Raw genomic sequence first — 26,945 nt, 5'->3', positions numbered from 1 at the left:
TCATTAGCCACGCAAACACTTCCTGAGGACCATACGTGTAATAACATCGCATCTTATCGGCTTAATTACATGATACCAATGAATTTAAGAGCGCTACAGGCATCCGGTTCCATGGTGTAATGGTTAGCACTCTGGACTTTGAATCCAGCGATCCGAGTTCGAGTCTCGGTGGAACCTGCCGCTGTGTTTTGCGATCGTTTCTAGAAATGTGTACGAGCCGGTGGTTGGAATTGTATATGCAGAAATTTAACTAGGATCATGAAATGCAAAGTGTTAATAGCAGTTCACACGTGAGTGGGGAGCGCTCCAAATGCTTATCCTTTTGCTACTAGGATTAATAACGAGACGTAAGGGGTTCAACTGCGAGAAGACGACCTCAGCTGTTCCTCCCCGCAGGAAAGACATCTCACCGTTTTGGGTGCTGCATGCGCATGCATTTACCAAACTTGCATGCGATGTACTAGTTCCTGGGGAACGAATAGAATCGTTGTACGTGCCAGTCTTTACGTATAGATATAAGTAAGCGGAGACGGCTTAATCCTGCCACGTAGATTGCTTTCCATAAGACGCACCTGAGAGTCTCATGGGCCGGTGGCCCGACATGCAGTTTGTCCTGCTGCATGGCTTACTTTCAGAGACTCGCAAGTTTATCGTAGTGCTGGGTTGTCGCGAAAGTGAAAAGTAGGGCCTGTCCGGGATTTGAACCCGGAACCTCCTGCACCCAAAGCAGGAATCATACCCCTAGACCAACAGGCCGCACAAGTAAGCAAGTCTGCACCCGTCCACCTACTGAGATCTTGCCGCACTTGCTAGTTGCAGCATCCTAGCTGGACCATATTCTCAAAGAGGTTTCTTAATCTGACACCTACAACATGCGCTGTGCTGAACACCAGTGTATGTGAATGCTGAAAGAGCTGCTTGAGTTGTGTGACAGTATTTCGACCGTGTGAAGTGCAAATGTTATCGTGACACGAACAATCCGCCCACTACGTAGCGTTCTGTGTCAGCACGCAGTTTTCGACAGTACTCTGTGTCCATAGCTGTTTTCATAGCTAGGCTGCTTCCAGCACGAAGCATCCGCCATACGAAAGTGGCTGTTTCGCGATTTTGATTACCTGATCCTTCGACATCACTTCATGTACGAATACTGGCAAGAATTCCCGCTACATTCGAAGGTGCTCCTTCCACTTCCAGCCTACTTGGTTGCTTCATTAGCCACGCAAACACTTCCTGAGGACCATACGTGTAATAACATCGCATCTTATCGGCTTAATTACATGATACCACTGAATTTAACAGCGCTACAGGCATCCGGTTCCATGGTGTAATGGTTAGCACTCTGGACTTTGAATCCAGCGATCCGAGTTCGAGTCTCGGTGGAACCTGACGCTGTGTTTTGCGATCGTTTCTAGAAATGTGTACGAGCCGGTGGTTGGAATTGTATATGCAGAAATTTAAGTAGGATCATGAAATGCAAAGTGTTAATAGCAGTCCACACGTGAGTGGGGAGCGCTCCAAATGCTTATGCTTTTGCTACTAGGATTAATAACGAGACGTAAGGGGTTCAACTGCGAGAAGACGACCTCAGCTGTTCCTCCCCGCAGGAAAGACATCTCACCGTTTTGGGTGCTGCATGCGCATGCATTTACCAAACTTGCATGCGATGTACTAGTTCCTGGGGAACGAATAGAATCGTTGTACGTGCCAGTCTTTACGTATAGATATAAGTAAGCGGAGACGGCTTAATCCTGCCACGTAGATTGCTTTCCATAAGACGCACCTGAGAGTCTCATGGGCCGGTGGCCCGACATGCAGTTTGTCCTGCTGCATGGCTTACTTTCAGAGACTCGCAAGTTTATCGTAGTGCTGGGTTGTCGCGAAAGTGAAAAGTAGGGCCTGTCCGGGATTTGAACCCGGGACCTCCTGCACCCAAAGCAGGAATCATACCCCTAGACCAACAGGCCGCACAAGTAAGCAAGTCTGCACCCCTCCACCTACTGAGATCTAGCCGCACTTGCTAGTTGCAGCATCCTAGCTGGACCATATTCTCAAAGAGGTTTCTTAATCTGACACCTACAACATGCGCTGTGCTGAACACCAGTGTATGTGAATGCTGAAAGAGCTGCTTGAGTTGTGTGACAGTATTTCGACCGTGTGAAGTGCAAATGTTATCGTGACACGAACAATCCGCCCACTACGTAGCGTTCTGTGTCAGCACGCAGTTTTCGACAGTACTCTGTGTCCATAGCTGTTTTCATAGCTAGGCTGCTTCCAGCACGAAGCATCCGCCATACGAAAGTGGCTGTTTCGCGATTTTGATTACCTGATCCTTCGACATCACTTCATGTACGAATACTGGCAAGAATTCCCGCTACATTCGAAGGTGCTCCTTCCACTTCCAGCCTACTTGGTTGCTTCATTAGCCACGCAAACACTTCCTGAGGACCATACGTGTAATAACATCGCATCTTATCGGCTTAATTACATGATACCACTGAATTTAAGAGCGCTACAGGCATCCGGTTCCATGGTGTAATGGTTAGCACTCTGGACTTTGAATCCAGCGATCCGAGTTCGAGTCTCGGTGGAACCTGACGCTGTGTTTTGCGATCGTTTCTAGAAATGTGTACGAGCCGGTGGTTGGAATTGTATATGCAGAAATTTAAGTAGGATCATGAAATGCAAAGTGTTAATAGCAGTCCACACGTGAGTGGGGAGCGCTCCAAATGCTTATGCTTTTGCTACTAGGATTAATAACGAGACGTAAAGGGTTCAACTGCTAGAAGACGACCTCAGCTGTTCCTCCCCGCAGGAAAGACATCTCACCGTTTTGGGTGCTGCATGCGCATGCATTTACCAAACTTGCATGCGATGTACTAGTTCCTGGGGAACGAACAGAATCGTTGTACGTGCCAGTCTTTACGCATAGATATAAGTAAGCGGAGACGGCTTAATCCTGCCACGTAGATTGCTTTCCATAAGACGCAGCTGAGAGTCTCATGGGCCGGTGGCCCGACATGCAGTTTGTCCTGCTGCATGGCTTACTTTCAGAGACTCGCAAGTTTATCGTAGTGCTGGGTTGTCGCGAAAGTGAAAAGTAGGGCCTGTCCGGGATTTGAACCCGGTACCTCCTGCACCCAAAGCAGGAATCATACCCCTAGACCAACAGGCCGCACAAGTAAGCAAGTCTGCACCCCTCCACCTACTGAGATCTTGCCGCACTTGCTAGTTGCAGCATCCTAGCTGGACCATATTCTCAAAGAGGTTTCTTAATCTGACACCTACAACATGCGCTGTGCTGAACACCAGTGTATGTGAATGCTGAAAGAGCTGCTTGAGTTGTGTGACAGTATTTCGACCGTGTGAAGTGCAAATGTTATCGTGACACGAACAATCCGCCCACTACGTAGCGTTCTGTGTCAGCACGCAGTTTTCGACAGTACTCTGTGTCCATAGCTGTTTTCATAGCTAGGCTGCTTCCAGCACGAAGCATCCGCCATACGAAAGTGGCTGTTTCGCGATTTTGATTACCTGATCCTTCGACATCACTTCATGTACGAATACTGGCAAGAATTCCCGCTACATTCGAAGGTGCTCCTTCCACTTCCAGCCTACTTGGTTGCTTCATTAGCCACGCAAACACTTCCTGAGGACCATACGTGTAATAACATCGCATCTTATCGGCTTAATTACATGATACCAATGAATTTAAGAGCGCTACAGGCATCCGGTTCCATGGTGTAATGGTTAGCACTCTGGACTTTGAATCCAGCGATCCGAGTTCGAGTCTCGGTGGAACCTGACGCTGTGTTTTGCGATCGTTTCTAGAAATGTGTACGAGCCGGTGGTTGGAATTGTATATGCAGAAATTTAACTAGGATCATGAAATGCAAAGTGTTAATAGCAGTTCACACGTGAGTGGGGAGCGCTCCAAATGCTTATCCTTTTGCTACTAGGATTAATAACGAGACGTAAGGGGTTCAACTGCGAGAAGACGACCTCAGCTGTTCCTCCCCGCAGGAAAGACATCTCACCGTTTTGGGTGCTGCATGCGCATGCATTTACCAAACTTGCATGCGATGTACTAGTTCCTGGGGAACGAATAGAATCGTTGTACGTGCCAGTCTTTACGTATAGATATAAGTAAGCGGAGACGGCTTAATCCTGCCACGTAGATTGCTTTCCATAAGACGCACCTGAGAGTCTCATGGGCCGGTGGCCCGACATGCAGTTTGTCCTGCTGCATGGCTTACTTTCAGAGACTCGCAAGTTTATCGTAGTGCTGGGTTGTCGCGAAAGTGAAAAGTAGGGCCTGTCCGGGATTTGAACCCGGGACCTCCTGCACCCAAAGCAGGAATCATACCCCTAGACCAACAGGCCGCACAAGTAAGCAAGTCTGCACCCCTCCACCTACTGAGATCTTGCCGCACTTGCTAGTTGCAGCATCCTAGCTGGACCATATTCTCAAAGAGGTTTCTTAATCTGACACCTACAACATGCGCTGTGCTGAACACCAGTGTATGTGAATGCTGAAAGAGCTGCTTGAGTTGTGTGACAGTATTTCGACCGTGTGAAGTGCAAATGTTATCGTGACACGAACAATCCGCCCACTACGTAGCGTTCTGTGTCAGCACGCAGTTTTCGACAGTACTCTGTGTCCATAGCTGTTTTCATAGCTAGGCTGCTTCCAGCACGAAGCATCCGCCATACGAAAGTGGCTGTTTCGCGATTTTGATTACCTGATCCTTCGACATCACTTCATGTACGAATACTGGCAAGAATTCCCGCTACATTCGAAGGTGCTCCTTCCACTTCCAGCCTACTTGGTTGCTTCATTAGCCACGCAAACACTTCCTGAGGACCATACGTGTAATAACATCGCATCTTATCGGCTTAATTACATGATACCACTGAATTTAAAAGCGCTACAGGTATCCGGTTCCATGGTGTAATGGTTAGCACTCTGGACTTTGAATCCAGCGATCCGAGTTCGAGTCTCGGTGGAACCTGACGCTGTGTTTTGCGATCGTTTCTAGAAATGTGTACGAGCCGGTGGTTGGAATTGTATATGCAGAAATTTAACTAGGATAATGAAATGCAAAGTGTTAATAGCAGTCCACACGTGAGTGGGGATCGCTCCAAATGCTTATCCTTTTGCTGCTAGGATTAATAACGAGACGTAAGGGGTTCAACTGCGAGACGACGACCTCAGCTGTTCCTCCCCGCAGGAAAGACATCTCACCGTTTTGGGTGCTGCATGCGCATGCATTTACCAAACTTGCATGCGATGTACTAGTTCCTGGGGAACGAATAGAATCGTTGTACGTGCCAGTCTTTACGTATAGATATAAGTAAGCGGAGACGGCTTAATCCTGCCACGTAGATTGCTTTCCATAAGACGCACCTGAGAGTCTCATGGGCCGGTGGCCCGACATGCAGTTTGTCCTGCTGCATGGCTTACTTTCAGAGTCTCGCAAGTTTATCGTAGTGCTGGGTTGTCGCGAAAGTGAAAAGTAGGGCCTGTCCGGGATTTGAACCCGGGACCTCCTGCACCCAAAGCAGGAATCATATCCCTAGACCAACAGGCCGCACAAGTAAACAAGTCTGCACCCCTCCACCTACTGAGATCTTGCCGCACTTGCTAGTTGCAGCATCCTAGCTGGACCATATTCTCAAAGAGGTTTCTTAATCTGACACCTACAACATGCGCTGTGCTGAACACCAGTGTATGTGAATGCTGAAAGAGCTGCTTGAGTTGTGTGACAGCATTTCGACCGTGTGAAGTGCAAATGTTATCGTGACACGAACAATCCGCCCACTACGTAGCGTTCTGTGTCAGCACGCAGTTTTCGGCAGTACTCTGTGTCCATAGCTGTTTTCATAGCTATGCTGCTTCCAGCACGAAGCATCCGCCATACGAAAGTGGCTGTTTCGCGATTTTGATTACCTGATCCTTCGACATCACTTCATGTACGAATACTGGCAAGAATTCCCGCTACATTCGAAGGTGCTCCTTCCACTTCCAGCCTACTTGGTTGCTTCATTAGCCACGCAAACACTTCCTGAGGACCATACGTGTAATAACATAGCATCTTATCGGCTTAATTACATGATACCAGTGAATTTAAGAGCGCTACAGGCATCCGGTTCCATGGTGTAATGGTTAGCACTCTGGACTTTGAATCCAGCGACCCGAGTTCGAGTCTCGGTGGAACGTGCCGCTGTGTTTTGCGATCGTTTCTAGAAATGTGTACGAGCCGGTGGTTGGTATTGTATATGCAGAAATTTAACTAGGATCATGAAATGCAAAGTGTTAATAGCAGTCCACACGTGAGTGGGGAGCGCTCCAAATGCTTATGCTTTTGCTACTAGGATTAATAACGAGACGTAAGGGGTTCAACTGCGAGAAGACGACCTCAGCTGTTCCTCCCCGCAGGAAAGACATCTCACCGTTTTGGGTGCTGCATGCGCATGCATTTACCAAACTTGCATGCGATGTACTAGTTCCTGGGGAACGAATAGAATCGTTGTACGTGCCAGTCTTTACGTATAGATATAACTAAGCGGAGACGGCTTAATCCTGCCACGTAGATTGCTTTCCATAAGACGCACCTGAAAGTCTCATGGGCCGGTGGCCCGACATGCAGTTTGTCCTGCTGCATGGCTTACTTTCAGAGACTCGCAAGTTTATCGTAGTGCTGGGTTGTCGCGAAAGTGAAAAGTAGGGCCTGTCCGGGATTAGAACCCGGCACCTCCTGCACCCAAAGCAGGAATCATACCCCTAGACCAACAGGCCGCACAAGTAAGCAAGTCTGCACCCCTCCACCTACTGAGATCTTGCCGCACTTGCTAGTTGCAGCATCCTAGCTGGACCATATTCTCAAAGAGGTTTCTTAATCTGACACCTACAACATGCGCTGTGCTGAACACCAGTGTATGTGAATGCTGAAAGAGCTGCTTGAGTTGTGTGACAGTATTTCGACCGTGTGAAGTGCAAATGTTATCGTGACACGAACAATCCGCCCACTACGTAGCGTTCTGTGTCAGCACGCAGTTTTCGACAGTACTCTGTGTCCATAGCTGTTTTCATAGCTAGGCTGCTTCCAGCACGAAGCATCCGCCATACGAAAGTGGCTGTTTCGCGATTTTGATTACCTGATCCTTCGACATCACTTCATGTACGAATACTGGCAAGAATTCCCGCTACATTCGAAGGTGCTCCTTCCACTTCCAGCCTACTTGGTTGCTTCATTAGCCACGCAAACACTTCCTGAGGACCATACGTGTAATAACATCGCATCTTATCGGCTTAATTACATGATACCACTGAATTTAACAGCGCTACAGGCATCCGGTTCCATGGTGTAATGGTTAGCACTCTGGACTTTGAATCCAGCGATCCGAGTTCGAGTCTCGGTGGAACCAGCCGCTGTGTTTTGCGATCGTTTCTAGAAATGTGTACGAGCCGGTGGTTGGAATTGTATATGCAGAAATTTAACTAGGATCATGAAATGCAAAGTGTTAATAGCAGTCCACACGTGAGTGGGGAGCGCTCCAAATGCTTATGCTTTTGCTACTAGGATTAATAACGAGACGTAAGGGGTTCAACTGCGAGAAGACGACCTCAGCTGTTCCTCCCCGCAGGAAAGACATCTCACCGTTTTGGGTGCTGCATGCGCATGCATTTACCAAACTTGCATGCGATGTACTAGTTCCTGGGGAACGAATAGAATCGTTGTACGTGCCAGTCTTTACGTATAGATATAAGTAAGCGGAGACGGCTTAATCCTGCCACGTAGATTGCCTTCCATAAGACGCACCTGAGAGTCTCATGGGCCGGTGGCCCGACATGCAGTTTGTCCTGCTGCATGGCTTACTTTCAGAGACTCGCAAGTTTATCGTAGTGCTGGGTTGTCGCGAAAGTGAAAAGTAGGGCCTGTCCGGGATTTGAACCCGGGACCTCCTGCACCCAAAGCAGGAATCATACCCCTAGACCAACAGGCCGCACAAGTAAGCAAGTCTGCACCCCTCCACCTACTGAGATCTTGCCGCACTTGCTAGTTGCAGCATCCTAGCTGGACCATATTCTCAAAGAGGTTTCTTAATCTGACACCTACAACATGCGCTGTGCTGAACACCAGTGTATGTGAATGCTGAAAGAGCTGCTTGAGTTGTGTGACAGTATTTCGACCGTGTGAAGTGCAAATGTTATCGTGACACGAACAATCCGCCCACTACGTAGCGTTCTGTGTCAGCACGCAGTTTTCGACAGTACTCTGTGTCCATAGCTGTTTTCATAGCTAGGCTGCTTCCAGCACGAAGCATCCGCCATACGAAAGTGGCTGTTTCGCGATTTTGATTACCTGATCCTTCGACATCACTTCATGTACGAATACTGGCAAGAATTCCCGCTACATTCGAAGGTGCTCCTTCCACTTCCAGCCTACTTGGTTGCTTCATTAGCCACGCAAACACTTCCTGAGGACCATACGTGTAATAACATCGCATCTTATCGGCTTAATTACATGATACCACTGAATTTAAGAGCGCTACAGGTATCCGGTTCCATGGTGTAATGGTTAGCACTCTGGACTTTGAATCCAGCGATCCGAGTTCGAGTCTCGGTGGAACCTGACGCTGTGTTTTGCGATCGTTTCTAGAAATGTGTACGAGCCGGTGGTTGGAATTGTATATGCAGAAATTTAACTAGGATAATGAAATGCAAAGTGTTAATAGCAGTCCACACGTGAGTGGGGAGCGCTCCAAATGCTTATCCTTTTGCTACTAGGATTAATAACGAGACGTAAGGGGTTCAACTGCGAGAAGACGACCTCAGCTGTTCCTCCCCGCAGGAAAGACATCTCACCGTTTTGGGTGCTGCATGCGCATGCATTTACCAAACTTGCATGCGATGTACTAGTTCCTGGGGAACGAATAGAATCGTTGTACGTGCCAGTCTTTACGTATAGATATAACTAAGCGGAGACGGCTTAATCCTGCCACGTAGATTGCTTTCCATAAGACGCACCTGAGAGTCTCATGGGCCGGTGGCCCGACATGCAGTTTGTCCTGCTGCATGGCTTACTTTCAGAGACTCGCAAGTTTATCGTAGTGCTGGGTTGTCGCGAAAGTGAAAAGTAGGGCCTGTCCGGGATTTGAACCCGGGACCTCCTGCACCCAAAGCAGGAATCATACCCCTAGACCAACAGGCCGCACAAGTAAGCAAGTCTGCACCCCTCCACCTACTGAGATCTAGCCGCACTTGCTAGTTGCAGCATCCTAGCTGGACCATATTCTCAAAGAGGTTTCTTGATCTGACACCTACAACATGCGCTGTGCTGAACACCAGTGTATGTGAATGCTGAAAGAACTGCTTGAGTTGTGTGACAGTATTTCGACCGTGTGAAGTGCAAATGTTATCGTGACACGAACAATCCGCCCACTACGTAGCGTTCTGTGTCAGCACGCAGTTTTCGACAGTACTCTGTGTCCATAGCTGTTTTCATAGCTAGGCTGCTTCCAGCACGAAGCATCCGCCATACGAAAGTGGCTGTTTCGCGATTTTGATTACCTGATCCTTCGACATCACTTCATGTACGAATACTGGCAAGAATTCCCGCTACATTCGAAGGTGCTCCTTCCACTTCCAGCCTACTTGGTTGCTTCATTAGCCACGCAAACACTTCCTGAGGACCATACGTGTAATAACATCGCATCTTATCGGCTTAATTACATGATACCACTGAATTTAGGAGCGCTACAGGCATCCGGTTCCATGGTGTAATGGTTAGCACTCTGGACATTGAATCCAGCGATCCGAGTTCGAGTCTCGGTGGAACCTGACGCTGTGTTTTGCGATCGTTTCTAGAAATGTGTACGAGCCGGTGGTTGGAATTGTATATGCAGAAATTTAACTAGGATCATGAAATGCAAAGTGTTAATAGCAGTCCACACGTGAGTGGGGAGCGCTCCAAATGCTTATGCTTTTGCTACTAGGATTAATAACGAGACGTAAGGGGTTCAACTGCGAGAAGACGACCTCAGCTGTTCCTCCCCGCAGGAAAGACATCTCACCGTTTTGGGTGCTGCATGCGCATGCATTTACCAAACTTGCATGCGATGTACTAGTTCCTGGGGAACGAATAGAATCGTTGTACGTGCCAGTCTTTACGTATAGATATAAGTAAGCGGAGACGGCTTAATCCTGCCACGTAGATTGCTTTCCATAAGACGCACCTGAGAGTCTCATGGGCCGGTGGCCCGACATGCAGTTTGTCCTGCTGCATGGCTTACTTTCAGAGACTCGCAAGTTTATCGTAGTGCTGGGTTGTCGCGAAAGTGAAAAGTAGGGCCTGTCCGGGATTTGAACCCGGGACCTCCTGCACCCAAAGCAGGAATCATACCCCTAGACCAACAGGCCGCACAAGTAAGCAAGTCTGCACCCCTCCACCTACTGAGATCTAGCCGCACTTGCTAGTTGCAGCATCCTAGCTGGACCATATTCTCAAAGAGGTTTCTTAATCTGACACCTACAACATGCGCTGTGCTGAACACCAGTGTATGTGAATGCTGAAAGAACTGCTTGAGTTGTGTGACAGTATTTCGACCGTGTGAAGTGCAAATGTTATCGTGACACGAACAATCCGCCCACTACGTAGCGTTCTGTGTCAGCACGCAGTTTTCGACAGTACTCTGTGTCCATAGCTGTTTTCATAGCTAGGCTGCTTCCAGCACGAAGCATCCGCCATACGAAAGTGGCTGTTTCGCGATTTTGATTACCTGATCCTTCGACATCACTTCATGTACGAATACTGGCAAGAATTCCCGCTACATTCGAAGGTGCTCCTTCCACTTCCAGCCTACTTGGTTGCTTCATTAGCCACGCAAACACTTCCTGAGGACCATACGTGTAATAACATCGCATCTTATCGGCTTAATTACATGATACCACTGAATTTAGGAGCGCTACAGGCATCCGGTTCCATGGTGTAATGGTTAGCACTCTGGACATTGAATCCAGCGATCCGAGTTCGAGTCTCGGTGGAACCTGACGCTGTGTTTTGCGATCGTTTCTAGAAATGTGTACGAGCCGGTGGTTGGAATTGTATATGCAGAAATTTAACTAGGATCATGAAATGCAAAGTGTTAATAGCAGTCCACACGTGAGTGGGGAGCGCTCCAAATGCTTATGCTTTTGCTACTAGGATTAATAACGAGACGTAAGGGGTTCAACTGCGAGAAGACGACCTCAGCTGTTCCTCCCCGCAGGAAAGACATCTCACCGTTTTGGGTGCTGCATGCGCATGCATTTACCAAACTTGCATGCGATGTACTAGTTCCTGGGGAACGAATAGAATCGTTGTACGTGCCAGTCTTTACGTATAGATATAAGTAAGCGGAGACGGCTTAATCCTGCCACGTAGATTGCCTTCCATAAGACGCACCTCAGAGTCTCATGGGCCGGTGGCCCGACATGCAGTTTGTCCTGCTGCATGGCTTACTTTCAGAGACTCGCAAGTTTATCGTAGTGCTGGGTTGTCGCGAAAGTGAAAAGTAGGGCCTGTCCGGGATTTGAACCCGGGACCTCCTGCACCCAAAGCAGGAATCATACCCCTAGACCAACAGGCCGCACAAGTAAGCAAGTCTGCACCCCTCCACCTACTGAGATCTAGCCGCACTTGCTAGTTGCAGCATCCTAGCTGGACCATATTCTCAAAGAGGTTTCTTAATCTGACACCTACAACATGCGCTGTGCTGAACACCAGTGTATGTGAATGCTGAAAGAACTGCTTGAGTTGTGTGACAGTATTTCGACCGTGTGAAGTGCAAATGTTATCGTGACACGAACAATCCGCCCACTACGTAGCGTTCTGTGTCAGCACGCAGTTTTCGACAGTACTCTGTGTCCATAGCTGTTTTCATAGCTAGGCTGCTTCCAGCACGAAGCATCCGCCATACGAAAGTGGCTGTTTCGCGATTTTGATTACCTGATCCTTCGACATCACTTCATGTACGAATACTGGCAAGAATTCCCGCTACATTCGAAGGTGCTCCTTCCACTTCCAGCCTACTTGGTTGCTTCATTAGCCACGCAAACACTTCCTGAGGACCATACGTGTAATAACATCGCATCTTATCGGCTTAATTACATGATACCACTGAATTTAGGAGCGCTACAGGCATCCGGTTCCATGGTGTAATGGTTAGCACTCTGGACATTGAATCCAGCCATCCGAGTTCGAGTCTCGGTGGAACCTGACGCTGTGTTTTGCGATCGTTTCTAGAAATGTGTACGAGCCGGTGGTTGGAATTGTATATGCAGAAATTTAACTAGGATCATGAAATGCAAAGTGTTAATAGCAGTCCACACGTGAGTGGGGAGCGCTCCAAATGCTTATCCTTTTGCTACTAGGATTAATAACGAGACGTAAGGGGTTCAACTGCGAGAAGACGACCTCAGCTGTTCCTCCCCGCAGGAAAGACATCTCACCGTTTTGGGTGCTGCATTCGCATGCATTTACCAAACTTGCATGCGATGTACTAGTTCCTGGGGAACGAATAGAATCGTTGTACGTGCCAGTCTTTACGTATAGATATAAGTAAGCGGAGACGGCTTAATCCTGCCACGTAGATTGCTTTCCATAAGACGCACCTGAGAGTCTCATGGGCCGGTGGCCCGACATGCAGTTTGTCCTGCTGCATGGCTTACTTTCAGAGACTCGCAAGTTTATCGTAGTGCTGGGTTGTCGCGAAAGTGAAAAGTAGGGCCTGTCCGGGATTTGAACCCGGGACCTCCTGCACCCAAAGCAGGAATCATACCCGTAGACCAACAGGCCGCACAAGTAAGCAAGTCTGCACCCCTCCACCTACTGAGATCTTGCCGCACTTGCTAGTTGCAGCATCCTAGCTGGACCATTTTCTCAAAGAGGTTTCTTAATCTGACACCTACAACATGCGCTGTGCTGAACACCAGTGTATGTGAATGCTGAAAGAGCTGCTTGAGTTGTGTGACAGTATTTCGACCGTGTGAAGTGCAAATGTTATCGTGACACGAACAATCCGCCCACTACGTAGCGTTCTGTGTCAGCACGCAGTTTTCGACAGTACTCTGTGTCCATAGCTGTTTTCATAGCTAGGCTGCTTCCAGCACGAAGCATCCGCCATACGAAAGTGGCTGTTTCGCGATTTTGATTACCTGATCCTTCGACATCACTTCATGTACGAATACTGGCAAGAATTCCCGCTACATTCGAAGGTGCTCCTTCCACTTCCAGCCTACTTGGTTGCTTCACTAGCCACGCAAACACTTCCTGAGGACCATACGTGTAATAACATCGCATCTTATCGGCTTAATTACATGATACCACTGAATTTAAGAACGCTACAGGCATCCGGTCCCATGGTGTAATGGTTAGCACTCTGGACTTTGAATCCAGCGACACGAGTTCGAGTCTCGGTGGAACCTGCCGCTGTATTTTGCGATCGTTTCTAGAAATGTGTACGAGCCGGTGGTTGGAATTGTATATGCAGAAATTTAACTAGGATCATGAAATGCAAAGTGTTAATAGCAGTCCACACGTGAGTGGGGAGCGCTCCAAATGCTTATGCTTTTGCTACTAGGATTAATAACGAGACGTAAGGGGTTCAACTGCGAGAAGACGACCTCAGCTGTTCCTCCCCGCAGGAAAGACATCTCACCGTTTTGGGTGCTGCATGCGCATGCATTTACCAAACTTGCATGCGATGTACTAGTTCCTGGGGAACGAATAGAATCGTTGTACGTGCCAGTCTTTACGTATAGATATAAGTAAGCGGAGACGGCTTAATCCTGCCACGTAGATTGCTTTCCATAAGACGCACCTGAGAGTCTCATGGGCCGGTGGCCCGACATGCAGTTTGTCCTGCTGCATGGCTTACTTTCAGAGACTCGCAAGTTTATCGTAGTGCTGGGTTGTCGCGAAAGTGAAAAGTAGGGCCTGTCCGGGATTTGAACCCGGGACCTCCTGCACCCAAAGCAGGAATCATACCCCTAGACCAACAGGCCGCACAAGTAAGCAAGTCTGCACCCCTCCACCTACTGAGATCTAGCCGCACTTGCTAGTTGCAGCATCCTAGCTGGACCATATTCTCAAAGAGGTTTCTTAATCTGACACCTACAACATGCGCTGTGCTGAACACCAGTGTATGTGAATGCTGAAAGAACTGCTTGAGTTGTGTGACAGTATTTCGACCGTGTGAAGTGCAAATGTTATCGTGACACGAACAATCCGCCCACTACGTAGCGTTCTGTGTCAGCACGCAGTTTTCGACAGTACTCTGTGTCCATAGCTGTTTTCATAGCTAGGCTGCTTCCAGCACGAAGCATCCGCCATACGAAAGTGGCTGTTTCGCGATTTTGATTACCTGATCCTTCGACATCACTTCATGTACGAATACTGGCAAGAATTCCCGCTACATTCGAAGGTGCTCCTTCCACTTCCAGCCTACTTGGTTGCTTCATTAGCCACGCAAACACTTCCTGAGGACCATACGTGTAATAACATCGCATCTTATCGGCTTAATTACATGATACCACTGAATTTAGGAGCGCTACAGGCATCCGGTTCCATGGTGTAATGGTTAGCACTCTGGACATTGAATCCAGCCATCCGAGTTCGAGTCTCGGTGGAACCTGACGCTGTGTTTTGCGATCGTTTCTAGAAATGTGTACGAGCCGGTGGTTGGAATTGTATATGCAGAAATTTAACTAGGATCATGAAATGCAAAGTGTTAATAGCAGTCCACACGTGAGTGGGGAGCGCTCCAAATGCTTATCCTTTTGCTACTAGGATTAATAACGAGACGTAAGGGGTTCAACTGCGAGAAGACGACCTCAGCTGTTCCTCCCCGCAGGAAAGACATCTCACCGTTTTGGGTGCTGCATTCGCATGCATTTACCAAACTTGCATGCGATGTACTAGTTCCTGGGGAACGAATAGAATCGTTGTACGTGCCAGTCTTTACGTATAGATATAAGTAAGCGGAGACGGCTTAATCCTGCCACGTAGATTGCTTTCCATAAGACGCACCTGAGAGTCTCATGGGCCGGTGGCCCGACATGCAGTTTGTCCTGCTGCATGGCTTACTTTCAGAGACTCGCAAGTTTATCGTAGTGCTGGGTTGTCGCGAAAGTGAAAAGTAGGGCCTGTCCGGGATTTGAACCCGGGACCTCCTGCACCCAAAGCAGGAATCATACCCGTAGACCAACAGGCCGCACAAGTAAGCAAGTCTGCACCCCTCCACCTACTGAGATCTTGCCGCACTTGCTAGTTGCAGCATCCTAGCTGGACCATTTTCTCAAAGAGGTTTCTTAATCTGACACCTACAACATGCGCTGTGCTGAACACCAGTGTATGTGAATGCTGAAAGAGCTGCTTGAGTTGTGTGACAGTATTTCGACCGTGTGAAGTGCAAATGTTATCGTGACACGAACAATCCGCCCACTACGTAGCGTTCTGTGTCAGCACGCAGTTTTCGACAGTACTCTGTGTCCATAGCTGTTTTCATAGCTAGGCTGCTTCCAGCACGAAGCATCCGCCATACGAAAGTGGCTGTTTCGCGATTTTGATTACCTGATCCTTCGACATCACTTCATGTACGAATACTGGCAAGAATTCCCGCTACATTCGAAGGTGCTCCTTCCACTTCCAGCCTACTTGGTTGCTTCACTAGCCACGCAAACACTTCCTGAGGACCATACGTGTAATAACATCGCATCTTATCGGCTTAATTACATGATACCACTGAATTTAAGAACGCTACAGGCATCCGGTCCCATGGTGTAATGGTTAGCACTCTGGACTTTGAATCCAGCGACACGAGTTCGAGTCTCGGTGGAACCTGCCGCTGTATTTTGCGATCGTTTCTAGAAATGTGTACGAGCCGGTGGTTGGAATTGTATATGCAGAAATTTAACTAGGATCATGAAATGCAAAGTGTTAATAGCAGTCCACACGTGAGTGGGGAGCGCTCCAAATGCTTATGCTTTTGCTACTAGGATTAATAACGAGACGTAAGGGGTTCAACTGCGAGAAGACGACCTCAGCTGTTCCTCCCCGCAGGAAAGACATCTCACCGTTTTGGGTGCTGCATGCGCATGCATTTACCAAACTTGCATGCGATGTACTAGTTCCTGGGGAACGAATAGAATCGTTGTACGTGCCAGTCTTTACGTATAGATATAAGTAAGCGGAGACGGCTTAATCCTGCCACGTAGATTGCTTTCCATAAGACGCACCTGAGAGTCTCATGGGCCGGTGGCCCGACATGCAGTTTGTCCTGCTGCATGGCTTACTTTCAGAGACTCGCAAGTTTATCGTAGTGCTGGGTTGTCGCGAAAGTGAAAAGTAGGGCCTGTCCGGGATTTGAACCCGGGACCTCCTGCACCCAAAGCAGGAATCATACCCCTAGACCAACAGGCCGCACAAGTAAGCAAGTCTGCACCCCTCCACCTACTGAGATCTAGCCGCACTTGCTAGTTGCAGCATCCTAGCTGGACCATATTCTCAAAGAGGTTTCTTAATCTGACACCTACAACATGCGCTGTGCTGAACACCAGTGTATGTGAATGCTGAAAGAACTGCTTGAGTTGTGTGACAGTATTTCGACCGTGTGAAGTGCAAATGTTATCGTGACACGAACAATCCGCCCACTACGTAGCGTTCTGTGTCAGCACGCAGTTTTCGACAGTACTCTGTGTCCATAGCTGTTTTCATAGCTAGGCTGCTTCCAGCACGAAGCATCCGCCATACGAAAGTGGCTGTTTCGCGATTTTGATTACCTGATCCTTCGACATCACTTCATGTACGAATACTGGCAAGAATTCCCGCTACATTCGAAGGTGCTCCTTCCACTTCCAGCCTACTTGGTTGCTTCATTAGCCACGCAAACACTTCCTGAGGACCATACGTGTAATAACATCGCATCTTATCGGCTTAATTACATGATACCACTGAATTTAGGAGCGCTACAGGCATCCGGTTCCATGGTGTAATGGTTAGCACTCTGGACATTGAATCCAGCGATCCGAGTTCGAGTCTCGGTGGAACCTGACGCTGTGTTTTGCGATCGTTTCTAGAAATGTGTACGAGCCGGTGGTTGGAATTGTATATGCAGAAATTTAACTAGGATCATGAAATGCAAAGTGTTAATAGCAGTCCACACGTGAGTGGGGAGCGCTCCAAATGCTTATGCTTTTGCTACTAGGATTAATAACGAGACGTAAGGGGTTCAACTGCGAGAAGACGACCTCAGCTGTTCCTCCCCGCAGGAAAGACATCTCACCGTTTTGGGTGCTGCATGCGCATGCATTTACCAAACTTGCATGCGATGTACTAGTTCCTGGGGAACGAATAGAATCGTTGTACGTGCCAGTCTTTACGTATAGATATAAGTAAGCGGAGACGGCTTAATCCTGCCACGTAGATTGCCTTCCATAAGACGCACCTCAGAGTCTCATGGGCCGGTGGCCCGACATGCAGTTTGTCCTGCTGCATGGCTTACTTTCAGAGACTCGCAAGTTTATCGTAGTGCTGGGTTGTCGCGAAAGTGAAAAGTAGGGCCTGTCCGGGATTTGAACCCGGGACCTCCTGCACCCAAAGCAGGAATCATACCCCTAGACCAACAGGCCGCACAAGTAAGCAAGTCTGCACCCCTCCACCTACTGAGATCTAGCCGCACTTGCTAGTTGCAGCATCCTAGCTGGACCATATTCTCAAAGAGGTTTCTTAATCTGACACCTACAACATGCGCTGTGCTGAACACCAGTGTATGTGAATGCTGAAAGAACTGCTTGAGTTGTGTGACAGTATTTCGACCGTGTGAAGTGCAAATGTTATCGTGACACGAACAATCCGCCCACTACGTAGCGTTCTGTGTCAGCACGCAGTTTTCGACAGTACTCTGTGTCCATAGCTGTTTTCATAGCTAGGCTGCTTCCAGCACGAAGCATCCGCCATACGAAAGTGGCTGTTTCGCGATTTTGATTACCTGATCCTTCGACATCACTTCATGTACGAATACTGGCAAGAATTCCCGCTACATTCGAAGGTGCTCCTTCCACTTCCAGCCTACTTGGTTGCTTCATTAGCCACGCAAACACTTCCTGAGGACCATACGTGTAATAACATCGCATCTTATCGGCTTAATTACATGATACCACTGAATTTAGGAGCGCTACAGGCATCCGGTTCCATGGTGTAATGGTTAGCACTCTGGACATTGAATCCAGCCATCCGAGTTCGAGTCTCGGTGGAACCTGACGCTGTGTTTTGCGATCGTTTCTAGAAATGTGTACGAGCCGGTGGTTGGAATTGTATATGCAGAAATTTAACTAGGATCATGAAATGCAAAGTGTTAATAGCAGTCCACACGTGAGTGGGGAGCGCTCCAAATGCTTATCCTTTTGCTACTAGGATTAATAACGAGACGTAAGGGGTTCAACTGCGAGAAGACGACCTCAGCTGTTCCTCCCCGCAGGAAAGACATCTCACCGTTTTGGGTGCTGCATTCGCATGCATTTACCAAACTTGCATGCGATGTACTAGTTCCTGGGGAACGAATAGAATCGTTGTACGTGCCAGTCTTTACGTATAGATATAAGTAAGCGGAGACGGCTTAATCCTGCCACGTAGATTGCTTTCCATAAGACGCACCTGAGAGTCTCATGGGCCGGTGGCCCGACATGCAGTTTGTCCTGCTGCATGGCTTACTTTCAGAGACTCGCAAGTTTATCGTAGTGCTGGGTTGTCGCGAAAGTGAAAAGTAGGGCCTGTCCGGGATTTGAACCCGGGACCTCCTGCACCCAAAGCAGGAATCATACCCGTAGACCAACAGGCCGCACAAGTAAGCAAGTCTGCACCCCTCCACCTACTGAGATCTTGCCGCACTTGCTAGTTGCAGCATCCTAGCTGGACCATTTTCTCAAAGAGGTTTCTTAATCTGACACCTACAACATGCGCTGTGCTGAACACCAGTGTATGTGAATGCTGAAAGAGCTGCTTGAGTTGTGTGACAGTATTTCGACCGTGTGAAGTGCAAATGTTATCGTGACACGAACAATCCGCCCACTACGTAGCGTTCTGTGTCAGCACGCAGTTTTCGACAGTACTCTGTGTCCATAGCTGTTTTCATAGCTAGGCTGCTTCCAGCACGAAGCATCCGCCATACGAAAGTGGCTGTTTCGCGATTTTGATTACCTGATCCTTCGACATCACTTCATGTACGAATACTGGCAAGAATTCCCGCTACATTCGAAGGTGCTCCTTCCACTTCCAGCCTACTTGGTTGCTTCACTAGCCACGCAAACACTTCCTGAGGACCATACGTGTAATAACATCGCATCTTATCGGCTTAATTACATGATACCACTGAATTTAAGAACGCTACAGGCATCCGGTCCCATGGTGTAATGGTTAGCACTCTGGACTTTGAATCCAGCGACACGAGTTCGAGTCTCGGTGGAACCTGCCGCTGTATTTTGCGATCGTTTCTAGAAATGTGTACGAGCCGGTGGTTGGAATTGTATATGCAGAAATTTAACTAGGATCATGAAATGCAAAGTGTTAATAGCAGTCCACACGTGAGTGGGGAGCGCTCCAAATGCTTATGCTTTTGCTACTAGGATTAATAACGAGACGTAAGGGGTTCAACTGCGAGAAGACGACCTCAGCTGTTCCTCCCCGCAGGAAAGACATCTCACCGTTTTGGGTGCTGCATGCGCATGCATTTACCAAACTTGCATGCGATGTACTAGTTCCTGGGGAACGAATAGAATCGTTGTACGTGCCAGTCTTTACGTATAGATATAAGTAAGCGGAGACGGCTTAATCCTGCCACGTAGATTGCCTTCCATAAGACGCACCTCAGAGTCTCATGGGCCGGTGGCCCGACATGCAGTTTGCCCTGCTGCATGGCTTACTTTCAGAGACTCGCAAGTTTATCGTAGTGCTGGGTTGTCGCGAAAGTGAAAAGTAGGGCCTGTCCGGGATTTGAACCCGGGACCTCCTGCACCCAAAGCAGGAATCATACCCCTAGACCAACAGGCCGCACAAGTAAGCAAGTCTGCACCCCTCCACCTACTGAGATCTTGCCGCACTTGCTAGTTGCAGCATCCTAGCTGGACCATATTCTCAAAGAGGTTTCTTAATCTGACACCTACAACATGCGCTGTGCTGAACACCAGTGTATGTGAATGCTGAAAGAGCTGCTTGAGTTGTGTGACAGTATTTCGACCGTGTGAAGTGCAAATGTTATCGTGACACGAACAATCCGCCCACTACGTAGCGTTCTGTGTCAGCACGCAGTTTTCGACAGTACTCTGTTTTCATAGCTAGGCTGCTTCCATCACGAAGCATCCGCCATACGAAAGTGGCTGTTTCGCGATTTTGATTACCTGATCCTTCGACATCACTTCATGTACGAATACTGGCAAGAATTCCCGCTACATTCGAAGGTGCTCCTTCCACTTCCAGCCTACTTGGTTGGTTCATTAGCCACGCAAACACTTCCTGAGGACCATACGTGTAATAACATCGCATCTTATCGGCTTAATTACATGATACCACTGAATTTAAGAGCGCTACAGGCATCCGGTTCCATGGTGTAATGGTTAGCACTCTGGACTTTGAATCCAGCGATCCGAGTTCGAGTCTCGGTGGAACCTGCCGCTGTGTCTTGCGATCGTTTCTAGAAATGTGTACGAGCCGGTGGTTGGAATTGTATATGCAGAAATTTAACTAGGATCATGAAATGCAAAGTGTTAATAGCAGTCCACACGTGAGTGGGGAGCGCTCCAAATGCTTATGCTTTTGCTACTAGGATTAATAACGAGACGTAAGGGGTTCAACTGCGAGAAGACGACCTCAGCTGTTCCTCCCCGCAGGAAAGACATCTCACCGTTTTGGGTGCTGCATGCGCATGCATTTACCAAACTTGCATGCGATGTACTAGTTCCTGGGGAACGAATAGAATCGTTGTACGTGCCAGTCTTTACGTATAGATATAAGTAAGCAGAGACGGCTTAATCCTGCCACGTAGATTGCTTTCCATAAGACGCACCTGAGAGTCTCATGGGCCGGTGGCCCGACATGCAGTTTGTCCTGCTGCATGGCTTACTTTCAGAGACTCGCAAGTTTATCGTAGTGCTGGGTTGTCGCGAAAGTGAAAAGTAGGGCCTGTCCGGGATATGAACCCGGGACCTCCTGCACCCAAAGCAGGAATCATACCCCTAGACCAACAGGCCGCACAAGTAAGGAAGTCTGCACCCCTCCACCTACTGAGATCTAGCCGCACTTGCTAGTTGCAGCATCCTAGCTGGACCATATTCTCAAAGAGGTTTCTTAATCTGACACCTACAACATGCGCTGTGCTGAACACCAGTGTATGTGAATGCTGAAAGAGCTGCTTGAGTTGTGTGACAGTATTTCGACCGTGTGAAGTGCAAATGTTATCGTGACACGAACAATCCGCCCACTACGTAGCGTTCTGTGTCAGCACGCAGTTTTCGACAGTACTCTGTGTCCATAGCTGTTTTCATAGCTAGGCTGCTTCCAGCACGAAGCATCCGCCATACGAAAGTGGCTGTTTCGCGATTTTGATTACCTGATCCTTCGACATCACTTCATGTACGAATACTGGCAAGAATTCCCGCTACATTCGAAGGTGCTCCTTCCACTTCCAGCCTACTTGGTTGCTTCATTAGCCACGCAAACACTTCCTGAGGACCATACGTGTAATAACATCGCATCTTATCGGCTTAATTACATGATACCACTGAATTTAGGAGCGCTACAGGCATCCGGTTCCATGGTGTAATGGTTAGCACTCTGGACATTGAATCCAGCGATCCGAGTTCGGGTCTCGGTGGAACCTGACGCTGTGTTTTGCGATCGTTTCTAGAAATTTGTACGAGCCGGTGGTTGGAATTGTATATGCAGAAATTTAACTAGGATCATGAAATGCAAAGTGTTAATAGCAGTCCACACGTGAGTGGGGAGCGCTCCAAATGCTTATCCTTTTGCTACTAGGATTAATAACGAGACGTAAGGGGTTCAACTGCGAGAAGACGACCTCAGCTGTTCCTCCCCGCAGGAAAGACATCTCACCGTTTTGGGTGCTGCATGCGCATGCATTTACCAAACTAGCATGCGATGTACTAGTTCCTGGGGAACGAATAGAATCGTTGTACGTGCCAGTCTTTACGTATAGATATAAGTAAGCGGAGACGGCTTAATCCTGCCACGTAGATTGCTTTCCATAAGACGCACCTGAGAGTCTCATGGGCCGGTGGCCCGACATGCAGTTTGTCCTGCTGCATGGCTTACTTTCAGAGACTCGCAAGTTTATCGTAGTGCTGGGTTGTCGCGAAAGTGAAAAGTAGGGCCTGTCCGGGATTTGAACCCGGGACCTCCTGCACCCAAAGCAGGAATCATACCCCTAGACCAACAGGCCGCACAAGTAAGCAAGTCTGCACCCCTCCACCTACTGAGATCTTGCCGCACTTGCTAGTTGCAGCATCCTAGCTGGACCATATTCTCAAAGAGGTTTCTTAATCTGACACCTACAACATGCGCTGTGCTGAACACCAGTGTATGTGAATGCTGAAAGAGCTGCTTGAGTTGTGTGACAGTATTTCGACCGTGTGAAGTGCAAATGTTATCGTGACACGAACAATCCGCCCACTACGTAGCGTTCTGTGTCAGCACGCAGTTTTCGACAGTACTCTGTGTCCATAGCTGTTTTCATAGCTAGGCTGCTTCCAGCACGAAGCATCCGCCATACGAAAGTGGCTGTTTCGCGATTTTGATTACCTGATCCTTCGACATCACTTCATGTACGAATACTGGCAAGAATTCCCGCTACATTCGAAGGTGCTCCTTCCACTTCCAGCCTACTTGGTTGCTTCATTAGCCACGCAAACACTTCCTGAGGACCATACGTGTAATAACATCGCATCTTATCGGCTTAATTACATGATACCAGTGAATTTAAGAGCGCTACAGGCATCCGGTTCCATGGTGTAATGGTTAGCACTCTGGACTTTGAATCCAGCGATCCGTGTTCGAGTCTCGGTGGAACCTGACGCTGTGTTTTGCGATCGTTTCTAGAAATGTGTACGAGCCGGTGGTTGGAATTGTATATGCAGAAATTTAACTAGGATCATGAAATGCAAAGTGTTAATAGCAGTCCACACGTGAGTGGGGAGCGCTCCAAATGCTTATCCTTTTGCTACTAGGATTAATAACGAGACGTAAGGGGTTCAACTGCGAGAAGACGACCTCAGCTGTTCCTCCCCGCAGGAAAGACATCTCACCGTTTTGGGTGCTGCATGCGCATGCATTTACCAAACTTGCATGCGATGTACTAGTTCCTGGGGAACGAATAGAATCGTTGTACGTGCCAGTCTTTACGTATAGATATAAGTAAGCGGAGACGGCTTAATCCTGCCACGTAGATTGCTTTCCATAAGACGCACCTGAGAGTCTCATGGGCCGGTGGCCCGACATGCAGTTTGTCCTGCTGCATGGCTTACTTTCAGAGACTCGCAAGTTTATCGTAGTGCTGGGTTGTCGCGAAAGTGAAAAGTAGGGCCTGTCCGGGATTTGAACCCGGGACCTCCTGCACCCAAAGCAGGAATCATACCCCTAGACCAACAGGCCGCACAAGTAAGCAAGTCTGCACCCCTCCACCTACTGAGATCTTGCCGCACTTGCTAGTTGCAGCATCCTAGCTGGACCATTTTCTCAAAGAGGTTTCTTAATCTGACACCTACAACATGCGCTGTGCTGAACACCAGTGTATGTGAATGCTGAAAGAGCTGCTTGAGTTGTGTGACAGTATTTCGACCGTGTGAAGTGCAAATGTTATCGTGACACGAACAATCCGCCCACTACGTAGCGTTCTGTGTCAGCACGCAGTTTTCGACAGTACTCTGTGTCCATAGCTGTTTTCATAGCTAGGCTGCTTCCAGCACGAAGCATCCGCCATACGAAAGTGGCTGTTTCGCGATTTTGATTACCTGATCCTTCGACATCACTTCATGTACGAATACTGGCAAGAATTCCCGCTACATTCGAAGGTGCTCCTTCCACTTCCAGCCTACTTGGTTGCTTCATTAGCCACGCAAACACTTCCTGAGGACCATACGTGTAATAACATCGCATCTTATCGGCTTAATTACATGATACCACTGAATTTAAGAGCGCTACAGGCATCCGGTTCCATGGTGTAATGGTTAGCACTCTGGACTTATAATCCAGCGACCCGAGTTCGAGTCTCGGTGGAACCTGCCGCTGTGTTTTGCGATCGTTTCTAGAAATGTGTACGAGCCGGTGGTTGGAATTGTATATGCAGAAATTTAACTAGGATCATGAAATGCAAAGTGTTAATAGCAGTCCACACGAGAGTGGGGAGCGCTCCAAATGCTTATGCTTTTGCTACTAGGATTAATAACGAGACGTAAGGGGTTCAACTGCGAGAAGACGACCTCAGCTGTTCCTCCCCGCAGGAAAGACATCTCACCGTTTTGGGTGCTTCATGCGCATGCATTCACCAAACTTGCATGCGATGTACTAGTTCCTGGGGAACGAATAGAATCGTTGTACGTGCCAGTCTTTACGTATAGATATAAGTAAGCGGAGACGGCTTAATCCTGCGACGTAGATTGCTTTCCATAAGACGCACCTGAGAGTCTCATGGGCCGGTGGCCCGACATGCAGTTTGTCCTGCTGCATGGCTTACTTTCAGAGACTCGCAAGTTTATCGTAGTGCTGGGTTGCCGCGAAAGTGAAAAGTAGGGCCTGTCCGGGATTTGAACCCGGGACCTCCTGCACCCAAAGCAGGAATCATACCCCTAGACCAACAGGCCGCACAAGTGAGCAAGTCTGCACCCCTCCACCTACTGAGATCTTGCCGCACTTGCTAGTTGCAGCATTCTAGCTGGACCATATTCTCAAAGAGGTTTCTTAATCTGACACCTACAACATGCGCTGTGCTGAACACCAGTGTATGTGAATGCTGAAAGAGCTGCTTGAGTTGTGTGACAGTATTTCGACCGTGTGAAGTGCAAATGTTATCGTGACACGAACAATCCGCCCACTACGTAGCGTTCTGTGTCAGCACGCAGTTTTCGACAGTACTCTGTGTCCATAGCTGTTTTCATAGCTAGGCTGCTTCCAGCACGAAGCATCCGCCATACGAAAGTGGCTGTTTCGCGATTTTGATTACCTGATCCTTCGACATCACTTCATGTACGAATACTGGCAAGAATTCCCGCTACATTCGAAGGTGCTCCTTCCACTTCCAGCCTACTTGGTTGCTTCATTAGCCACGCAAACACTTCCTGAGGACCATACGTGTAATAACATCGCATCTTATCGGCTTAATTACATGATACCACAGAATTTAAGAGCGCTACAGGCATCCGGTTCCATGGTGTAATGGTTAGCACTCTGGACTTTGAATCCAGCGATCCGAGTTCGAGTCTCGGTGGAACCTGACGCTGTGTTTTGCGATCGTTTCTAGAAATGTGTACGAGCCGGTGGTTGGAATTGTATATGCAGAAATTTAACTAGGATCATGAAATGCAAAGTGTTAATAGCAGTCCACACGTGAGTGGGGAGCGCTCCAAATGCTTATCCTTTTGCTACTAGGATTAATAACGAGACGTAAGGGGTTCAACTGCGAGAAGACGACCTCAGCTGTTCCTCCCCGCAGGAAAGACATCTCACCGTTTTGGGTGCTGCATGCGCATGCATTTACCAAACTTGCATGCGATGTACTAGTTCCTGGGGAACGAATAGAATCGTTGTACGTGCCAGTCTTTACGGATAGATATAAGTAAGCGGAGACGGCTTAATCCTGCCACGTAGATTGCTTTCCATAAGACGCACCTGAGAGTCTCATGGGCCGGTGGCCCGACATGCAGTTTGTCCTGCTGCATGGCTTACTTTCAGAGACTCGCAAGTTTATCGTAGTGCTGGGTTGTCGCGAAAGTGAAAAGTAGGGCCTGTCCGGGATTTGAACCCGGGACCTCCTGCACCCAAAGCAGGAATCATACCCCTAGACCAACAGTCCGCACAAGTAAGCAAGTCTGCACCCCTCCACCTACTGAGATCTTGCCGCACTTGCTAGTTGCAGCATCCTAGCTGGACCATATTCTCAAAGAGGTTTCTTAATCTGACACCTACAACATGCGCTGTGCTGAACACCAGTGTATGTGAATGCTGAAAGAGCTGCTTGAGTTGTGTGACAGTATTTCGACCGTGTGAAGTGCAAATGTTATCGTGACACGAACAATCCGCCCACTACGTAGCGTTCTGTGTCAGCACGCAGTTTTCGACAGTACTCTGTGTCCATAGCTGTTTTCATAGCTAGGCTGCTTCCAGCACGAAGCATCCGCCATACGAAAGTGGCTGTTTCGCGATTTTGATTACCTGATCCTTCGACATCACTTCATGTACGAATACTGGCAAGAATTCCCGCTACATTCGAAGGTGCTCCTTCCACTTCCAGCCTACTTGGTTGCTTCATTAGCCACGCAAACACTTCCTGAGGACCATACGTGTAATAACATCGCATCTTATCGGCTTAATTACATGATACCACTGAATTTAAGAGCGCTACAGGCATCCGGTTCCATGGTGTAATGGTTAGCACTCTGGACTTATAATCCAGCGACCCGAGTTCGAGTCTCGGTGGAACCTGCCGCTGTGTTTTGCGATCGTTTCTAGAAATGTGTACGAGCCGGTGGTTGGAATTGTATATGCAGAAATTTAACTAGGATCATGAAATGCAAAGTGTTAATAGCAGTCCACACGAGAGTGGGGAGCGCTCCAAATGCTTATGCTTTTGCTACTAGGATTAATAACGAGACGTAAGGGGTTCAACTGCGAGAAGACGACCTCAGC

General features: G+C 48.3%; 44 non-coding genes across 44 annotated transcripts; 22 read left to right on the top strand and 22 right to left on the bottom strand.

Moving 5' to 3' along the window:
* Positions 1–105: 105 nt before the first annotated feature.
* On the top strand, positions 106–177 carry Trnaq-uug. Its single transcript has one exon. It is a non-coding gene; the product is annotated as a tRNA-Gln (tRNA).
* Positions 178–684: 507 nt separating this feature from the next.
* On the bottom strand, positions 685–756 carry Trnap-ugg. The gene has a single exon. It is a non-coding gene; the product is annotated as a tRNA-Pro (tRNA).
* Positions 757–1,313: 557 nt separating this feature from the next.
* Positions 1,314–1,385, top strand: Trnaq-uug. Its single transcript has one exon. It is a non-coding gene; the product is annotated as a tRNA-Gln (tRNA).
* A 507-nt stretch (positions 1,386–1,892) lies between these two features.
* Trnap-ugg lies at positions 1,893–1,964 on the bottom strand. Its single transcript has one exon. It is a non-coding gene; the product is annotated as a tRNA-Pro (tRNA).
* Positions 1,965–2,521: 557 nt separating this feature from the next.
* Positions 2,522–2,593, top strand: Trnaq-uug. The gene has a single exon. It is a non-coding gene; the product is annotated as a tRNA-Gln (tRNA).
* Positions 2,594–3,100: 507 nt separating this feature from the next.
* Trnap-ugg lies at positions 3,101–3,172 on the bottom strand. Its single transcript has one exon. It is a non-coding gene; the product is annotated as a tRNA-Pro (tRNA).
* Positions 3,173–3,729: 557 nt separating this feature from the next.
* Positions 3,730–3,801, top strand: Trnaq-uug. The gene has a single exon. It is a non-coding gene; the product is annotated as a tRNA-Gln (tRNA).
* A 507-nt stretch (positions 3,802–4,308) lies between these two features.
* On the bottom strand, positions 4,309–4,380 carry Trnap-ugg. The gene has a single exon. It is a non-coding gene; the product is annotated as a tRNA-Pro (tRNA).
* A 557-nt stretch (positions 4,381–4,937) lies between these two features.
* Trnaq-uug lies at positions 4,938–5,009 on the top strand. Its single transcript has one exon. It is a non-coding gene; the product is annotated as a tRNA-Gln (tRNA).
* A 507-nt stretch (positions 5,010–5,516) lies between these two features.
* Trnap-ugg lies at positions 5,517–5,588 on the bottom strand. The gene has a single exon. It is a non-coding gene; the product is annotated as a tRNA-Pro (tRNA).
* A 557-nt stretch (positions 5,589–6,145) lies between these two features.
* On the top strand, positions 6,146–6,221 carry Trnaq-uug. Its single transcript has one exon. It is a non-coding gene; the product is annotated as a tRNA-Gln (tRNA).
* A 503-nt stretch (positions 6,222–6,724) lies between these two features.
* Positions 6,725–6,796, bottom strand: Trnap-ugg. Its single transcript has one exon. It is a non-coding gene; the product is annotated as a tRNA-Pro (tRNA).
* Positions 6,797–7,353: 557 nt separating this feature from the next.
* Trnaq-uug lies at positions 7,354–7,425 on the top strand. Its single transcript has one exon. It is a non-coding gene; the product is annotated as a tRNA-Gln (tRNA).
* A 507-nt stretch (positions 7,426–7,932) lies between these two features.
* Trnap-ugg lies at positions 7,933–8,004 on the bottom strand. Its single transcript has one exon. It is a non-coding gene; the product is annotated as a tRNA-Pro (tRNA).
* A 557-nt stretch (positions 8,005–8,561) lies between these two features.
* Trnaq-uug lies at positions 8,562–8,633 on the top strand. Its single transcript has one exon. It is a non-coding gene; the product is annotated as a tRNA-Gln (tRNA).
* Positions 8,634–9,140: 507 nt separating this feature from the next.
* On the bottom strand, positions 9,141–9,212 carry Trnap-ugg. The gene has a single exon. It is a non-coding gene; the product is annotated as a tRNA-Pro (tRNA).
* Positions 9,213–9,769: 557 nt separating this feature from the next.
* Positions 9,770–9,841, top strand: Trnaq-uug. Its single transcript has one exon. It is a non-coding gene; the product is annotated as a tRNA-Gln (tRNA).
* Positions 9,842–10,348: 507 nt separating this feature from the next.
* Positions 10,349–10,420, bottom strand: Trnap-ugg. Its single transcript has one exon. It is a non-coding gene; the product is annotated as a tRNA-Pro (tRNA).
* A 557-nt stretch (positions 10,421–10,977) lies between these two features.
* Positions 10,978–11,049, top strand: Trnaq-uug. Its single transcript has one exon. It is a non-coding gene; the product is annotated as a tRNA-Gln (tRNA).
* A 507-nt stretch (positions 11,050–11,556) lies between these two features.
* Trnap-ugg lies at positions 11,557–11,628 on the bottom strand. Its single transcript has one exon. It is a non-coding gene; the product is annotated as a tRNA-Pro (tRNA).
* Positions 11,629–12,185: 557 nt separating this feature from the next.
* On the top strand, positions 12,186–12,257 carry Trnaq-uug. The gene has a single exon. It is a non-coding gene; the product is annotated as a tRNA-Gln (tRNA).
* A 507-nt stretch (positions 12,258–12,764) lies between these two features.
* Positions 12,765–12,836, bottom strand: Trnap-ugg. The gene has a single exon. It is a non-coding gene; the product is annotated as a tRNA-Pro (tRNA).
* Positions 12,837–13,393: 557 nt separating this feature from the next.
* On the top strand, positions 13,394–13,465 carry Trnaq-uug. The gene has a single exon. It is a non-coding gene; the product is annotated as a tRNA-Gln (tRNA).
* Positions 13,466–13,972: 507 nt separating this feature from the next.
* Trnap-ugg lies at positions 13,973–14,044 on the bottom strand. The gene has a single exon. It is a non-coding gene; the product is annotated as a tRNA-Pro (tRNA).
* A 557-nt stretch (positions 14,045–14,601) lies between these two features.
* On the top strand, positions 14,602–14,673 carry Trnaq-uug. Its single transcript has one exon. It is a non-coding gene; the product is annotated as a tRNA-Gln (tRNA).
* Positions 14,674–15,180: 507 nt separating this feature from the next.
* Positions 15,181–15,252, bottom strand: Trnap-ugg. The gene has a single exon. It is a non-coding gene; the product is annotated as a tRNA-Pro (tRNA).
* Positions 15,253–15,809: 557 nt separating this feature from the next.
* On the top strand, positions 15,810–15,881 carry Trnaq-uug. Its single transcript has one exon. It is a non-coding gene; the product is annotated as a tRNA-Gln (tRNA).
* A 507-nt stretch (positions 15,882–16,388) lies between these two features.
* On the bottom strand, positions 16,389–16,460 carry Trnap-ugg. Its single transcript has one exon. It is a non-coding gene; the product is annotated as a tRNA-Pro (tRNA).
* A 557-nt stretch (positions 16,461–17,017) lies between these two features.
* Trnaq-uug lies at positions 17,018–17,089 on the top strand. Its single transcript has one exon. It is a non-coding gene; the product is annotated as a tRNA-Gln (tRNA).
* Positions 17,090–17,596: 507 nt separating this feature from the next.
* On the bottom strand, positions 17,597–17,668 carry Trnap-ugg. Its single transcript has one exon. It is a non-coding gene; the product is annotated as a tRNA-Pro (tRNA).
* A 557-nt stretch (positions 17,669–18,225) lies between these two features.
* Trnaq-uug lies at positions 18,226–18,297 on the top strand. Its single transcript has one exon. It is a non-coding gene; the product is annotated as a tRNA-Gln (tRNA).
* Positions 18,298–18,804: 507 nt separating this feature from the next.
* Positions 18,805–18,876, bottom strand: Trnap-ugg. Its single transcript has one exon. It is a non-coding gene; the product is annotated as a tRNA-Pro (tRNA).
* Positions 18,877–19,433: 557 nt separating this feature from the next.
* On the top strand, positions 19,434–19,505 carry Trnaq-uug. The gene has a single exon. It is a non-coding gene; the product is annotated as a tRNA-Gln (tRNA).
* Positions 19,506–20,012: 507 nt separating this feature from the next.
* On the bottom strand, positions 20,013–20,084 carry Trnap-ugg. The gene has a single exon. It is a non-coding gene; the product is annotated as a tRNA-Pro (tRNA).
* Positions 20,085–20,629: 545 nt separating this feature from the next.
* Trnaq-uug lies at positions 20,630–20,701 on the top strand. The gene has a single exon. It is a non-coding gene; the product is annotated as a tRNA-Gln (tRNA).
* A 507-nt stretch (positions 20,702–21,208) lies between these two features.
* Positions 21,209–21,280, bottom strand: Trnap-ugg. Its single transcript has one exon. It is a non-coding gene; the product is annotated as a tRNA-Pro (tRNA).
* Positions 21,281–22,416: 1,136 nt separating this feature from the next.
* On the bottom strand, positions 22,417–22,488 carry Trnap-ugg. The gene has a single exon. It is a non-coding gene; the product is annotated as a tRNA-Pro (tRNA).
* A 557-nt stretch (positions 22,489–23,045) lies between these two features.
* On the top strand, positions 23,046–23,117 carry Trnaq-uug. Its single transcript has one exon. It is a non-coding gene; the product is annotated as a tRNA-Gln (tRNA).
* A 507-nt stretch (positions 23,118–23,624) lies between these two features.
* Trnap-ugg lies at positions 23,625–23,696 on the bottom strand. The gene has a single exon. It is a non-coding gene; the product is annotated as a tRNA-Pro (tRNA).
* A 557-nt stretch (positions 23,697–24,253) lies between these two features.
* Trnai-uau lies at positions 24,254–24,325 on the top strand. Its single transcript has one exon. It is a non-coding gene; the product is annotated as a tRNA-Ile (tRNA).
* A 507-nt stretch (positions 24,326–24,832) lies between these two features.
* On the bottom strand, positions 24,833–24,904 carry Trnap-ugg. Its single transcript has one exon. It is a non-coding gene; the product is annotated as a tRNA-Pro (tRNA).
* Positions 24,905–25,461: 557 nt separating this feature from the next.
* Trnaq-uug lies at positions 25,462–25,533 on the top strand. Its single transcript has one exon. It is a non-coding gene; the product is annotated as a tRNA-Gln (tRNA).
* Positions 25,534–26,040: 507 nt separating this feature from the next.
* On the bottom strand, positions 26,041–26,112 carry Trnap-ugg. Its single transcript has one exon. It is a non-coding gene; the product is annotated as a tRNA-Pro (tRNA).
* A 557-nt stretch (positions 26,113–26,669) lies between these two features.
* On the top strand, positions 26,670–26,741 carry Trnai-uau. The gene has a single exon. It is a non-coding gene; the product is annotated as a tRNA-Ile (tRNA).
* Positions 26,742–26,945: the final 204 nt, after the last annotated feature.

This window comes from Schistocerca americana, chromosome 2 (assembly GCF_021461395.2).
Source record: "Schistocerca americana isolate TAMUIC-IGC-003095 chromosome 2, iqSchAmer2.1, whole genome shotgun sequence".
Lineage (NCBI taxonomy): Eukaryota > Metazoa > Arthropoda > Insecta > Orthoptera > Acrididae > Schistocerca > Schistocerca americana.
This window is presented reverse-complemented; position numbering and strand designations above follow the sequence as displayed.